A 17284-nucleotide genomic window follows, 5' to 3' on the forward strand; every position below is an offset into this window, starting at 1 on the left:
CCACAACTACTGATTTCTCAGGTTTGCTTCAAAATAATACAGTGGAGAGAGAGTGTGGAAGGGATTTAGATGAGACGACATTGGCCATATGATGATAATTGTCAAAGCTGACAGATGAGTAATGGTGATTCATTTCACTGTTCTCTTTATCTTTGTATAAATTTAGAAGTTTCCATAATGAAAAGTTAAAAAAAAAATCAGGGCCTGATAATTCATTCAATATTTGTTGAATGACTGCTATGTGCCCAACTTTACTGGGAGCTTGGGAGAGATTTATTAACTATGAGGATAAGATCCCTACATTAAAGAGCTCATATCCTAGCTCATATCACATAAACAATTATAAAGCAATGTAAGGACTATAATATTGTGTTAAATGTATAAAGTGCTACAGGAGCAAAGAAGGAGTAATCGATTCTTCCTGGTGAAATCACAGAATCTTCCCAGGGGACTGATGTTAAAATTGTGCCCTGAAGGTTAAATGGCTTTCTCTGGGAAAATAGAAAGGGGCAAGAAGCCTCTGCAGAGAAGGCAACATAACTCCAGAAAATGCTCACACTAAGTCATTAAAAGAAATATAGAGGACAGTGAAAAAAATAAAAAGTTGTCAGCGAGTAAACAATATTTGTATATATATATATATATTTTTTTGCGGTACGCGGGCCTCTCACTGTTGTGGCCTCTCCCGTTGCGGAGCACAGGCTCGGGACGCGCAGGCTCAGTGGCCATGGCTCACGGGCCCAGCCGCTCCGCGGCATGTGGGATCTTCCTGGACTGGGGCACGAACCCGTGTCCCCTGAATCAGCAGGTGGACTCTCAACCACTGCACCACCAGGGAAGCCCCAATATTTGTATTTTTATTGCCACTACCTAAAACAGTGACTAACAATATACTGGGTGCTCAAAATTATCCTACTGAATAAATTTATTGCTTTAAAGAGAGCTAGGAGGAAAATAGCAGACAGCAGTGTTTTAAAACCGAAGGAAGAAGATAACCTACGGAATGGGAAAAAAACATCTGTAACTCATATATCTGACAGGGGTCTAGTAACTAGAAGATCTAAAGAACTCTTACAACTCAGCAACAAAAAGACAAAGAACCCAACTAAAAAGTGGCCAAAAGACATGAATAGAAATTTTTCCAAAGAAGACATATAAATAGCCAATAAGCATAAGAAAAGATGCTCAACAACATTCATCTTCAGAAAATGCAAACTAAACCACAACAAGATACCACTTCACACCCACTATGATGGCTAAAAATTAGCAAAATAAATCTTTTAAAGGAAAATAACAAGTGTTGGCAAGGATATGGAGAAATTGGGACCCTTGTACATTGCTGGTGAGAATATAAAATGGTGCAATCACTGTAGAAAATACGTTGGTGCTTCCTCGGAAAGTTTAACACAGAAGTACTAAATGATCTAGCGATATTGCTCCACATACACGTAAACACATGTTCATAGCAGCACCGTTCACAACAGCCAAAATGTGGAAACAGCGCAATGTCCTTGGATGAATAAATTTTAAAAATGTGGTAGGTAAATACAAAGGAATATTATTCAGCCTTAAAAAGGAAGGAAAATCCTGTCACATGCTACAACATGGATGAATATTAAGGATATTATGCTAAGAAGAATAAACCAGTCACAAAAAGACAAATACTGTATGATTTCACTTATATGAGGTATCCAACGTAATCAAAAGCATAGGAAAAAAAAAAGAAGCCAGATACAAGAGATCACATATTGTATGATTCCATTTATATAAAATATCCAGAATAGGTAAATCCAGAGACAGAACACAGATTCAGGGTTGCCAGGGGTTGAGAGGTTGGAGGAGTGGGCAACAATTGCTTAACAGGTACAGGGTTTCATTTTGGGGTCATGAAAATGTTTTAGAACTAGACAGAGGTGGTGGTTGCACAGCACTGTGAATGTACTCAGTGCCACTGAATTGTTCATTTTAAAATGGTTAATGTTATGCTGTGTCAATTTCACCTCAACTTAAAAGCAAAACTAAGGAAGGCGAGGATTTCAGGAAGAAGGATATTTATTGAAAAGGGTCATAAGCCAAGGAAAGATTGAGCTGGATGTAAACTAAGAGGTCGTTGGTTTTAGCAACTAGGAGGTCCTTTTAGGAGAAATGTGCCAGTAGTCAGAGCGTTGTGGGTTGCAATAAATGGGCCTGTGCAGTAGCTTGTGGGAGTCCTGAGCATTTAGTAGGATAAGGGGAGTCAGTGGAGAGGGAAAGACTGAAGACAGATAATGGAGAGGAAATATCTGTACAGCAAGACTAGGAAGAGATAAAAGAATGGAGAGGATCACAGGGAGAGGATTTAGCTTTGGAGAGAATTAAGAAACCTAATATTGGAGAGAAACAAATGAGAATGGGATATTGTGATTTCCAAATTTCACTTGGAAAGGGGTAAGTTGAAACTAGGTAACTTCTATTTTCTCTAGGAATGAGGAAGTAGGGTGTAGGGCTTCAGGAGCTGTGGGAGTTGACTGAGAATGAATAAAAGGGCTGCCTGGGCAGCTCTGAGTGCTTTAGTGTAAATCACAAATATCTCCCCACACACATACAAATACACAATTTAAAAGTTTAGCTGTTAAAAGCATTGCATAATTAATATTATGCCTCACAAATTGCTCACCAGAAATAAAACCACTGCATAGTACAATTTATGTGACGTATGATACTGGATTTGTGACATATTATGAATATACTTGAAATAGTCTTTATGTAACATGCAACATAAAGATCAGTCAGGGAAAATTAGAGAAAGAGAGCAAAGTGGAATCTACTGAAGAAACATTAAATATCAAACATTCAACTAGGAAAAGGAAGTGAAAGATCTCTAGGAGACAACTTAGCATTTAAAGAAAGGTATAAGCAAATATTTCACTTGAATTTTGAAATAATGGGACTACTTAAAAATGGATAAGGAGAGGGTAGATAATAATTGTTTTGATAAATTACATAGCTTATTTCTTTGAAAAAGAAAGAAATATGTACCACAAAGTTTAAAATAAATTATTTTAGGGACTTCCCCTGTGGCACAGTGGTTAAGCCTCCATGCTCCCAATGCAAGGGGCCTAGGTTCAATCCCTGCTCAGGGAACTAGATCCCACATGCATGCCACAACTAAGAGTTCACATGCCACAACTAAGGAGACTGCCTGCCGCAACTAAGACCCGGCACAACCAAATAAATAAATAAATATTTTAAAAAATAATAAAATAAATAATTTTTAAAGTTTACTTTTAAAAAGTAACTGTTAGAACATATTAAAAGGAAATTTTAAAATTATTTTAAAACCTGAATGTTTATTAGTTGAAAACAAAAAAAAATGAGTAACTAGCTATTAACAGTAAATGCCTTTAAACAAATTTTCAACTACTGAATGAATTTGAATATAACTACAAAATGGGTATCCTGAAATGAGATAGTCACTGATGAGGTAAGGTAATCATCTAGTGATTTCACTGAATGGAACATAATATGCATGTAAGGTGCCTTGTGGAATTCTGTGGGCACTAAAAGATTTTTTGCATAACGTTATGATGAGTCTTGGAAATGAAATTTGCCTCTACAGATTTTAGTTGAGATTTGAACAGCTCCCTAACAATACAAATTATTTATGTTTAACTATAGTTAAATAACTGAGAGGCTCAAAGAAATCTTAGCTTTAGAGTGGCCTATGTGGAAACGTGAAATGCAAAGTTTTTCACAGAATAATGAAAGTGATAAAATCACACTGGCACTTTAAATAAAATTTATTACTATTTATCTTTTTTACTGTGGTAAAATATAACTAACATAAAATTTACCATTTTAACCATTTTGAAGTATGAAGTTTAGTGACATTGAGTCCATTCACACTGTTGTACAACCACCACCATTATTCATCTCCAATACTTTACCATCATCCCAAGAAATACAATTTATTTATTTATTTATATTGTGGCAAAAAACACATAATACAAAATTTACCTTCTTAGTCACTTAAAAAAAATTTATTTAAATTTTAAAAAAGCAACAATAAAACAGGTCAACCATTTCTCCCACACCTTCCCTCCACCTCTGACAACCACCAGTCTGTTCTCTGCATCTATGAACTTTTTTTTTTCAGATATGAGAGAGATCACACAGTATTGTATTCATCTTTCCCTGTCTGACTTGTTTCACTTCACATAATACCCTCAAGGTCCATCCGTGTTCTCCCAAATAGCAGATTTCATTCTTTTTAGGGCTGAACAATATTCCATTACATATATATCACAATTTCTTTATCCATTCATGTACTGATGGACACTTAGGTTGTTTCTATATCTTGGCTAAACAATGCTGCAGTGAACATGAGGGTGCATATATCTTTTGAATTACTGTTTTCATTTTCTTCAGATAAATACCCGGAAGTGGAAATGCTAGATCATACAGTAGTTCTATTTTTAGTTTTTCGAGGAAACTTCATAGTGTTTTTCCATAGCAGCTGCAACATTCGCACCTACAGTACAGAAGAGTTTCTCTTTCACCACATCCTCACCAACACTTGTTATTTCTAGTCTTTTTTAATAATAGCCATTCTAACGTCTGAGGTGATATCTTATTATGGTTTTGATTTGCACTTCCCTGATGATTACTAATATTGAACACCTTTTCATGTACCTGTTGGCCATCTTTATGTCTTCTTTGGAAAAATGTCTATTCAGATCTTCTGACCATTTTTTAAATCAGACTCTTTGTTTTTTGCTATTGTATGAGATCTTTATATATTTTTGGATATTAGCCCTTTATCAGATCTATGATTTGAAAATATTTTCTCCCATTCAGTAGGTTGCTTTTTCATTTTGCTGATGGTTTATTTTGCTATGCAGAATCTTTTTAGTTTGATGTAGTCCCACTTGTTTATATTTGCTTTTGTTGCTTTTGCTTTTGGTGTCAGATTCAAAAAATCATCACTGGGGACTTCCCTGGTGGCGCAGTGGTTAAGACTCCATGCTCCCAATGCAGGGGGCCTGGGTTCGATCCCTGGTCAGGGAACTAGATCCCACATGCATGCCACAAGTAAGGAGCTCGTGAGCCGCAATTAAGGAGCCTGCCTGCCACAACTAAGACCCACCACAGCCAAATAAGTAATATTAAAAAAAAAAACCACCAACACCTATGTCAAGTAGCTTATTGCCTATGTTTTCTTCTAGCAGTTTTATGGTTTTTGGCCTTACATTCAAGCTTTTAATCCATTTTCAGTTAGTTTTTGTGGATGGTCTATGACAGAGGTGCAGTTTCATTCTTATGCATGTGACTGTTCAGTTTTACCAAAACCACTTATTGAAGAGACTGTCCTTTCCCCATTGTATATTCTTGATTCCTTTATTGTAAATTAATTGACCACTTATGCATGGGTTTATTTCTGGGCTCTCTATTATGTTTTACTGATCTAGGTGTCTTTTTATGTCAATATATTGTTTTAGTTACTATAGCTTTGGAGTAGTTTGAAATCAGAGAGTATGATGTCTCCAGCCTTGTTCTTTTTTTTCAAGATTGTTTTGACTATTCAGGGTTTTTTATGGCTACATACAAATTTTAGGGTTGTTTATTCTATTTCTGTGAAAAACGCCATTGGAATTTTGATAGGGATTGCATTGAATCCATACATTGCTTTGGGTAGAATGGTCACTTTAACAATATTAATTCTTCCAACCCATGAGCATGGAATATGTTTTCAGTTATTTGTGTCTTTTTCAGTTTCTTTCATTAACATCTTGTAGTTTTCAATATACAGGTCTTTCATCTCCTTGGTTAAATTTATTCCTAGGTATTTTATCTTTTTGATGCACTTGTAAATGGGATTGTTTTCTTAATCTCTCTTTCTGATAGTTCATTATTTGTGTAGAGAAATGTGTATTGATTTTGTATCCTGCAAGTTTACTTAACTTGCTGATTAGTTCTAACAGTTTTTTGATGGAGTCTTTAGAGTTTTGTATGTATAATATCATATCATCTGCAACCAGTGACAGTTTTACTTTTTTCTTTCCAACTTGGATGCCTTTTCTTTTTCTTGCCTAATTGCTCTGGCTAGGACTTCCAATACTATGTTGAATAAAGTGGTGAGAGTGAACATTCTTGTTCCACTTGGACAAGGAACATCACTTGTTCCTGATCTTAGAGGAAAAATGTTCAGATGTTCAGCTTTTCACGACTGAGTATGATGTTAGCTGTGGTCTTGTCACATAGGGACTTTATTATGTTGATGTACATTCCTTCTATAATTGTTTTGTTGAGAGTTTTTAAGAGCTTTTTAAAATCATAAATAAATGTTGAATTTTGGCAAATGCTTTTTCTGCATCTATTGAGATGATCATATGATTTTTATCCTTCATTTTGTGAATGTGGTGCATCACATGGACTGATTTGTGGATGTTGAACCAGCCCCCACCACCCCACATCCCTGGAATAAATCCCACTTGACTGTTGTGTATTTTCTTTTAATGTACTGTTGATTTTGGTTTTCTAATATTTTGTTGATGATTTTTACATCTATGTTCATCTGGGATATTGGTCTGTAATTTTCTTTTCCTGTGGTATCCCTGTCTGATTTTGGATCAGGGTAATGCTGGCCTTGTAAAATGAGTTTGGAAGAGTTCCCTCCTCTTCTACTTTACGTAAGAGTTTGAGAAGGATTGGTATTAACTTTACTTTGAATTTTTGGTATAATTCACCAGTGAAGTTGTCTGGCCCTGAACTTTTGTTTCTTGGGAGGTTTTTGATCACTAATTTAATCTCCTTATTGGTAATCAGTCTGTTCATATTTTCTATTTCATCGTAATTCAGTCCTGGTTGGCTGTATGTTTCTAGGAATTTATCAATTTCCTCTAGGCTGTAAAATTTGTTGTCATATAATTGATTATAGTAGTCTTTTATGATCCTTTGTATTTCTCTGGCATTGGTTATATTATCTCCTCTTTCTTTTCTGATTTTATTTATTTGAGGGCTCCCTCTTTTTTTCTTGGTAAATCTCACTAAGGATTTGTCAGTTTTGTTTATCTTTTCAAAGAACCAGCTCTTCATTTCATTGATCTTTTCTACTGTCTGTTTAGTCTCATTTTAATTTACTCCTGCTCTATTCTTTGTTATTTCCTTCCTTCTACTAACTTTGGGTTTTGTCTGTTTTTCTTTTTCTAGCTCCTTGAGGTGTAAAGCTCCTTCACAAATACCATATGATATCACTTATACCTGGAATCAAAATATGACACAAATGAACTTATTTAAGAAACAGACTTGCAGACATAGAGAACAGACTTCTGGTTGCCAAGGGGGTGGGGGAGTGGAGCAGGGATGGACTGGGAGTTTGAGATTGGCATATTTAAACTATTATATATAGAATGGATAAACAACAAGGTGCTACTGTATAGTACAGGGAACTATGTTGAATATCCTGTAATAAACCATAATGGAAAAGGAAAAAAATAAAGTTAGGTTGTTTGAGACTTTTCTTATTTCTTGAGGAAGGCATTTATTGCTATGAACTTCCTTCTTAGAACTACTCTTGCTGCATGCTATAAATTTTAGCGTGTTACATTTCTATTTTCATTTGTCTCAAGGTATTTATTTATTTCTCTTTTGATTTCTTCTTTGACCCATTAGTTGTTCAGTAGCATGTTGTTTAACCTCCACATATTTGCAAATCTTCCAGTTTTCTTCATGTTATTAATCCTAGTTTCATACCATTGTGGTTGGAAAAGATGCTTGATATGATTTCAATCCTCTTAAATTTATCAAGACTTGTTTTGTGTCCTAACATATGATCTATATTGGAAAATATTCCATGTGCACTTGAGAAGAATGTGTATTCTGTTGCTTTTGGATGGGCTGTTCTGTGAACATCTGTTAAGTCTATCAGGTCTAATGTGTTGCTCAAAGCCAATGTGTTTCCTTATTGATGCTCTCCCTGTATGATCTATCCATTGATGTAAGTGGGGTACTAAAGTCCCCTATTATTGTATTGCTATATATTTCTCCCTTTAAGTATGTTAACATTTGCTTTAGAAATTTAGGTGACCTATGTTGGGTGCATAAATATTTACAGAATTTTTTATCTCTTGTTGGATTGACCCCTTTATCATTATGTAATGCCCTTCTTTGTCTCTTATCACATTCTTTGTTTTAAAGACTATTTTGTCTGATATAAGTATAGCTACTTCACCTTTCTTTTGGTTTCCATTTGCATGGAAAATATTTTTTTCCATCTCTTTACTTTCAGTCTGTGTGAGTCCCTACCTCTAAAGTGAGTCTTTTGTAGGCAGTATATAGATGGATGTTTAAAAAAAAAAATCCATTCACCATTCTATGCCTTTTGATTGGAGCATCTGGTCCATTTACAGTTAAAGTAATTATTGAAACGTATGTGCTTAGTGCCATTTTGTTAATTGTTTTCTGGCTGTTTTTGTAGTTCCTTTCTGTGCCTTTATTCTTCTCTTGCTCTCTTTGGTTGTTGTTTGATTACTTTCTTTAGTGGCATGCTTATATTCCTTTCTGTTTCTCTTTTGTGTATTTACTATAGATTTTTGCTTTGTGGTTACCATGAGGCTTACATATAACAACTTATATCTATAACATTCTATTTTAAGTTGAAAACAACTTAAGTTTGATCCAATTGTAAAGCTCATTGTTATTACTCCCCCTGCCACATCTTAATTTTTTGATGTTGCATCTTTTTATATAGTGTATCCCTTATAACTATTGTAACCATAGTTATTTTTACTACTTTTGTCTTTAACCTTCATACTAGCTTTATAGGTAATTAATTAATTCACTATCTTTACTATGTATTTGCCTTTCCAGTGAGATTTACTCTTTCATATGTGTTCTTGTTATTAATTAGCACCCTTTCTTTTCAGCTCCACGAAGTCCCATTGACATTTCTTGTAAAGCCAGTCTAATGGTGATGAACTCCCTTAGCTTTTGCACATCTGGAAAACACCTTATCCCTCCTTCACTTATGAGTGAGCTTTGTTGCCAGGTATAGTATTCTTGGTTGGAAGTGTTCTTCTTTCAGCACTTCGAATATATTGTGCTACTCCCTTTTAGCCTGCAACGTTTCTGTTGAAAATTCTGGTAATAGTCTTATGGGGGTTTTCTTGTATGTAGCAAGTTATTTTTCTCTTGCTACTTTTAAGATTCTCATCTTTAATTTTTCACATTTAAAGTGTAATGTGTCTTGGTATGTGGTCTCTTACTTGATTCCTCTTATTTGGAACTCTGGATTCCTGTAACTAGGTGTCTGTTTCCTTCCTCAGGTCAGAGAAGAATTTAGCCATTATTTCTTCAAATAATATTTCTGCCCCTTTCTCTCTTCTCCTTCTGGGAGCTTGATGATATATTAGTCTGTTTGATGTTGTACCAGTAGTCCCTTAAGCTATCTTCACTGTGCTCCTCTGACTGGGTGAGTTCCACTGCTCTATCTTCAAGTTGACTGATCCTTTCCTCTGCTTCATCTAGTCTGCTCTTAAACCCAGCTAGTGTATTTTTCAGCTCAGTTATTGTATTCTCTGCTCTATGACTTCTATTTGGTACTTTCCTATATTTCCCATCTCTTTGACATTTTCATCGTGTTCACCCATTCTTCCCCCCAGTTCAGTGAGCATCTTTACGACCATTACTTTAAAGTCTTTATCATGAAAACTATTTATCTCTATTTCATTAAGGTATTTTTTCCTGAGGGTTTATCTTGTTCTTTCATTTGGAACATATTCCTCTATTTCTTCATTTTGCATGATTCTGTGTGTTGGTTTCTAACAGTGGGTGAAACCACCTCTCCCAGTCTTGAAGGTGTGGCCTCATGTAGGAGACAAAATTTGTCGTTTCATTTCCTCTTGCTTGTTTCTCAAATCTTTGTGCTTGACCAAGCAGGCTATTATATTTCTAACAGCTCCTAGTTGTTGAGGTTGTGCCAAGATCTGTCAGTGTCCCAAAATGGAGGATCTCAGTACCTAGATTCAGGCTGATTAGAAGCCAAACCCTCAAGCATCAGTTTTTAAATGTATGCAAATATATACACTCCTGTAGGACCACAAGTGTAAGCCCCACTGGCCACCAGAGCCATATGATCTGGAGGTGTCCCTGAGTGGCATTAGCAAAATTCAGGGCTCCAGACAAGTGTATAAGGTCTTTCCTGGGTGATATTAATGAACTGGAGCAAGGCAGAGGGAGAGAGCCCAGATGGCACGGCAAGGCCTATGTTCCTTAAAAGCAGCTCTATATGCCACAAAATGTGGTCAAACCTGAAGCCTGCCCCTCAGGCTGAAGCTCCAGGACAAGCAAAGAGGCCTCCTTCACAGAAAGGCTGGGGGGTGTGCCTCAGTCCACTATCTGTACAGTGCCTTGGGGATGTAACTTGCCAAAGCCCATTTCTCCAATTGCCACAGTGCCATGGCACCCAGAAATGCAAGCCTCATGGCTACCAGAGCCAGGCAAATCAAGAGGCATTCCCCAGGCAGCAGCCCCCCAAACTGGGGCATCAGACATAAAAACCAGGGTACCAAGCATATATAAAGCTTCCCTCCAGGCAACACTTAAACACTTTTTAAGTGTACAGTTCAGTGGTGTTGGGTATATTCACATTGTTGTGAAGCAGATCTCTAGAACTTCTCCATCGTGCAAGTCAAAACTCTATACCCATTAAACAGCTGCCCTTTCCCCTCACCCCCAGACCCTGGTAACCACCATTCTACTTTATGTTTCTATGAATTTGACAACTTTAGATACCTCATATAAGTGGAATCACAATTTATTTTTTCTAGTTTTATTGAGAAATAATTGACATGAATCACTGTGTAAGTTTAAAGTGTACAGCGTGATGGTTTGATTCACATATATTGTGAAATGATTACCACAATAGGTTTAGCTAACACCCATCATCTCATATAAATACAATAAAAAGAAAGAAGAAAAAAGAAAATAACTTTTCTCCTTGTGATGAGAACTTAGGATTTAGTCTCTTTCTACAATTTTCCTATATATCATATAAGTGTTAGCTATAGTCATCATATTGTACATCATATCCCTAGTACTTATTTGTGTTATAACTGGAAGTTTGTACCTTTTGACCACCTTCCTCTGATTCCCCCTCCCCATACCCTCTGACTCTGGTAACCACAAGTCTGATCTCTTTTTTCTATGAGTTTGTTTTAGACTCCACATATAATTGAGATCATACAGTATTTCTCTTTCTCTGTCCACCATTTTATTTATTTATTTATTTATTTATTTAATTTTTGGATGCATTGGGTCTTCATTGCTGTGCGCGGGCTTTCTCTAGTTGTGGTGCATAGGCTTCTCGTCGCGGTGGCTTCTCTTGTTGCGGAGCACGGGCTCTAGGCACGCGGGCTTCAGTAGTTGTGGCACACGGGCTCAGTAGTTGTGGCGCACAGGCTCAGTAGTTGTGGCGCACGGGCTTAGTTCCTCCATGGCATGTGGGATCTTCCCGGACCAGGGCTTGAACCTGTGTCCTCTGCATTGGCAGGTGGATTCTTAACCACTGCGCCACCAGGGAAGCCCCCATAATTTATTTATTCATTTATTTTTTATTTTATTTTTTTGTGGTACGTGGGCCTCTCACTGTTGTGGCCTATCCCGTTGCGGAGCACAGGCTCCGGACGCACAGGCTCAGCGGCCATGGCTCATGGGCCAAGCCGCTCCGCGGCATGTGGGATCTTCCCGGACCGGGACACGAACCCGTGTCCCCTGCATCGGCAGGCGGACTCTCAACCACTGCGCCACCAGGCAAGCCCCCCAACAATTTATTTTTAATTAAAAATAATAGCAGTCACTGAATGAAAGGGATTTTTTACTTGTTTTGTGGCTTTTTGCTGATAGTTGGACCTGAGACCAACCAATATACTGTATGGATTTTATATATGGTGCAATCATATGTCACAGCCCTTGTTGATCATCCATTCCTGAATACAGAAACTAAATGTCATCAGGTTAAAGGATCAGTAATTAGATGCTCAGGTAGTACTTGACTTTGAAGTTATTTATAAAATTTTAATTTTTCTTCGAATGCTAAATGAAACAGCATGAGAAATATGAGATAGAAAATTTAGAGAGTGTATTTAATTACACCATTCTCCTGCAGTTAGTATTTATTATTACACTATTTAGCCTTCGTTGTGTAACACTGAGTGCAGAACCACCTGTGTTTTGGTTTTAATTCTGCCATCTATATGACCTTGGGCAAATCATTTAATTTCTCTAAGCTTAGGCATTACTATCCCTACTAGTATTCTAATGCATAAATAAAGATGGAGATGATACTACCCAGCCTGCTTACTTTAGGGTAGTGTTATAAGAATAAACAGGCAGTACTGTGTGAAAAAAAACTCTGACATATTAAGTTTAGAAATATATATTATTTAAAAAATTTCATCTTTTCCAAATTTCTCTCCATTTTTATATGTCTTTCTTCTAAAACTCTCATACTACACTAGACTAAAAAGATATGCTCCTCCCCCCCGTTCCCTATAAAATGGATTTCATATTTCAACAGTAAATTCACATATTAAAAAAATGGTGAACAGCTTTGTTGCTGTAACTAGGTCTAGGAATGAGGGAGTAAAGAATACCAGGAATGAAGTAGAGAAGAATTTCCCTCCCTCCTTTCTTATCCACGCTCCCATAACTTCTCAGCTATGAGTCCTTAAGTTTGAGAGTATGGAGAAGACTGAGGAATGTAGCGTGAAATGACAGGTTAATATTAGAAGTGCTACTTTGGGAGAATCTTAGGAATGGTTTGACTCTTCAGCTGTAGTCTCACAGGTATAAAAGTATTGTGACTCAGTGGTTTATGCAACAAGCTGGAAACTCAGGACCTGTGGCTTCTGGCCATGCATGACATTTGTTTTTTACATAAGCTAGTCATGTTCACGCCCATGTTTTATTTAGTTTTTCATCTATTAATGAGGACAATGATGCCAAATTACTTCCCAGGGTTGTAAAGAAAAACAGAGCTCACAAAGAGCTATAATGCCATGAAAGCCATAACAAAGGTAGTTTTTATGAGAGAACAGGTGTAACAATACTCCAGAAGTTAAAATTTCTATATAGATATAAAGCATTACTTCCACCTAAGCTGGGAGGGGAAGGGATACTGAATATGAAGTAGGTATATAATTCTGAACCCTTTTTTGGATTATTAAACTCCCACTCAAACCTTCACAAAAGTATTGCAATACTAAGAAGGGAGATTGCTGAAAACAGTATTTGGCTTCCTTCTCATCCGTCATGTGTCTACCCTGAGTAAAGGTGGCCAGTGAACAGAAAAAAAGCCAAAAGAAGAGACGCAGGGTAAAAAAGTAAAAGGTCTGGAAATCATTAATTCTTTGTTTAACCAGTTCTTGTGTTTTCTATAAGCAAGTGTAAGGTGTAATACACTAATTCTGAAACACACCTCTTTAAGACAGCACCAGGCAGCTTTCCTAGAAGATGAAACTGAGGATTAGAGAGGTTAAGTGATTTGCCCTGAGTAAGAAATGGAGTGGGTTTTTGTATCTTCATCTCTCTCATTTCAGAGCCCACACTCTTTATTATTGCCCTATTCTGTTTCAGGAAAAGCAGAATTGACTTCTGGAATAAATGTCAATGGAACGTGTCCTAAACAGTTATGAAGAAGTTAAGTTGCTCCAGAGATTCTCCCCATCTCTCCCATGGCCACATGGGTATAAGGTGACATATCTACCTATCTCTGCATGCATGCTTCATGCTCCTTTCTTGACTAACTAGATTCTCCATACTTTCTACTCTTCTCATAAGGCTTCGGCTTGTCAGATCCCTAATTCCACCCCATGGCATTCAGCTTCTGCCCTTGCGGCTTAATGACTTACTCCCTCTAGGTTTCTAAGTTCCGATTCTTCACAGTGAGGACCGATACTCCCAGATCATGTTCCTACACCAGGCCATAGGCTGCTGGCCAGTCCACATGGGTTGGTTAACTTGGGTCAAGTGCCCAAACCCTCAGCTGTGGCTGTGAATGGACAGGGCAGTTGTGTTCCTTGAGAACTGTGGTGTAAGTAGGTGGACATTCTGAAACAGCTGTGCCATTTTAAAACATCACCCAGACAAGATCTGCTTCATTTTTATTTATTTGTGTTTCTGTTAAAGATATCACCATTCTTCCTATTGACCGGATTGAAAGTCTAAAAAAATTTTCAATCAAATAGATTTAACTTTGTTGGAAAAGTAATGTACACACATCATAAAATACTCAGAATATGACAGGGTATGCACACTTGGAAGTTGTACCCTCTCCACCAAAGAACCTCAAAGCCCTCCTAGAGGCGATCACAGCTAACAGTTTTTGAAGTATCCTTCAGGAAAATCCTACGCATGTTTAAGCATTTTATCCGTATTTTATCCACATTCCATTTTACATAAATGGAAGAATATGATAAACGCAATGTGTGTCTAGTTCTTCTCATTTAATAAGCAGATCCTGAAACCTATTCCACATCAACACATACAGATTATTTTTTTCACTTTTTAATGGCTTCACAGGACTTAATTATATATACGTGATTCTGTTTTTTAACTTTTGATAGGCAGATACATTGTTTCCACTCTTGCCCTGTTACAAAAAAGCCTGCAGTAAGCATATATGTTTGTACACAGCTATAAATATTATCTATAAATTTTTCAGTCAAAGCATGCATGACGTTTCCACTCTGATACATATATGGCCAAATTGCCTCCAAAGATGATGTGCCAATTTCTCTCACCTTCTGTGCAAAGGCCCCATCTGCTCATACCATGCACAGCCCTGTGTTCTGTCAAACTTTCTGACCTCTTCCAATCCAATTTCAGTCATTTTTAAATTCCACCTTCTTTCTTGTCCACTAAGTCAGTCACCGAGTTCTGTGAGTTTTCAGTCTCTCTCACCTCCATCTGTGTCTTTGTAATTGCAGTGCTATGACCTTAGTTTCAGCTTTTGTCGTGTCATGTATTCGCTCCCAATAGGGCTCATTCCATTCTCTTCCCTTACTACTTCACAACTTACCATACACGGCCAGACTAATATTTTCCTAATTTCACTTTTATACTCAGAAACCTTTGGTAGCTCCCACTGACGACAGTATCAGGTCCAAATCCTCAGCCAGAGTCCAGTCCTAGTCTACTTTAGTGCCTTTACACATATACAAAAGTTCTGCTTCAAACTTCTGCTTTGCTATTTCATGATCTTAGTTTCGTCACTTCTCTTCCCTGGGAGTTCTTCTTCCCATTCAAACCTAATTTAACTTCTCTTTCAAGGTCCTCTGTGACTACTTCATGCTGACAACCCAGTTCGTAATTCTCTCTTCTGAGAATTGCTAAACTACTCATTGTCTGTATCACTCATTTGGCATTTATTAACTTACAGTAACCAAGATTTTAGTGTTTTTTCCTGTCTCCTGAAACAGCTGTAAGCTCTAGAAGAAACCACCTCTGAGATATTTTTGTATCTCTCTCTGCCCTCACACAGCACAACCCCTCCTATTTTGAGGTGCTCAAAAACTATCTGTAGATTGAAACAAGATTTAAATGTATTAAAAAGAGGAAAGTCTTTCCAAAAGACCTGAAATCCATAAAGGTACTTTACTTTTGTTTTCCTTAACCTACATGAGATGCCAAAGGTAGATGCTGAGAACTCAAAAGAGACTTGTGATGCAAGAAAGAGAGAAATGCTTGCAATAAGAGGAAAAGTTAAAAATGAAAAAAAAGACTGCAAAACCACTAGCGAAAATAGGACTCGATAACTGAAACAACTAACACTTTTGATAACTCAAACAGGTAACCCGACTGACACTAGACTGATATACAGCTTGTCCAGCATATAGTCTTTATCAATCACCATCTGATTTGCACATTCTTCTGACATATCAAAAGTAGAAGCAGTCCTCGATCATCTGCCCATTTCTTGGCCCACGTCTAATTTCTCTCCCAGTTCTGGGGGGAAAGGGTACCTTACAGTGAGCTATACTGGTAGGTGATCAAACCCAGATCCTAATCTTTTCTCATATCCAGTGAAACTGAGTCTCAGTAATCTGATTAAAGTAAAATACTCCAGACCCTTGTTTTAAGTAAAACTTACCTTAGAAATTAAACTATTCCTCTAAGTGAATTTTTAAAATACAGGACAAAACTGTATCTTTTTACATGCACATACCTGTATATAAATGCATAGGAAGACATTTGGAAGGGCACATCTGGAAGTGGTTATTTCTGAGAAGAAGAGTAGATTGGTATATGTCAGTTGTATTATTTTAAAGAGTAATATTTTTCTTTAAAACAAATAGGAAACTGGATCTTGTTACTCATACCTGTTTTCTTCAAGTTTATCACTAAATTTCACGGTGCTTCTAAACATTCATCTGGGAAAAGGGGCCTACCACTGACATTTCCTATTTTAACCAAATTGCCTGACCAATCTGATCTGTAAAAAACGCGTGTGTGGGTCTAAGAGACCAAAAGAAGTCCACGGATCAGGTCCTTCACCTCAGTCACATTATCACAAGTTTACGCTCCTTTGTGAGAAACAGTATGGTGTTGTAGTGAAAGCAAAAGGATCTGAGCTCTAGTTTGGGCTCTGCTAAGAATATGCTGGGGGACCATGGGCAAACACTTTCTTTGTAAAATGATGAATTAGACTGGGACGGATTTCTCTGATTATTAGAAGACTTACAAAGATGCATTCTACGGAGAAAAATATATTATTCAGTTCTGAGGTGCTGCGAATCTAAAGGCAAGAAGATAGATTCCTGTCAATTCACACACTAGGACAAACTGAATCTCAGGCGCTCACTCGCCGGCGTTTAGACGGATGTGCAAAAAGCAAAAGTCCTATCACTGAAGAAGCGTTTCGTTTCTCTTGGCTGTAGCCATTCCCCAAAGTGCCAAGGTCTAAGTGCCCTCAACATTAAGATGAAGACATACCTGCGGCGAACGTGGAGATGACACTACTACAGTTCCCAGCATGCCTCTCTTCCCACCGCCGCCCTCCCCCGCCCCACTCCTGGACTCCGGCCGGCCTGGATGTGTAGTCCCAGCCCATGGCTGGCGGCGGGCGGAAGCACTCTAGAAATATGTTTTTCCCACTAATAGGCGGTGAGACCGCAGTTTCCAACTCAAGTCCTACTCCAATTGAGTAGTGTTTGCCCGGCTGTGTCGAATTCCCTCTTACGACCGCTCCTCAAACCTACGCGCAGCCCGGGCGGGACCACGCCCCGGAAGTAGAGTCAAGTCTCCCAGC

This window comes from Leucopleurus acutus, assembly GCF_964270905.1.
Source record: "Leucopleurus acutus genome assembly, chromosome: 9".
NCBI lineage: Eukaryota > Metazoa > Chordata > Mammalia > Artiodactyla > Delphinidae > Leucopleurus > Leucopleurus acutus.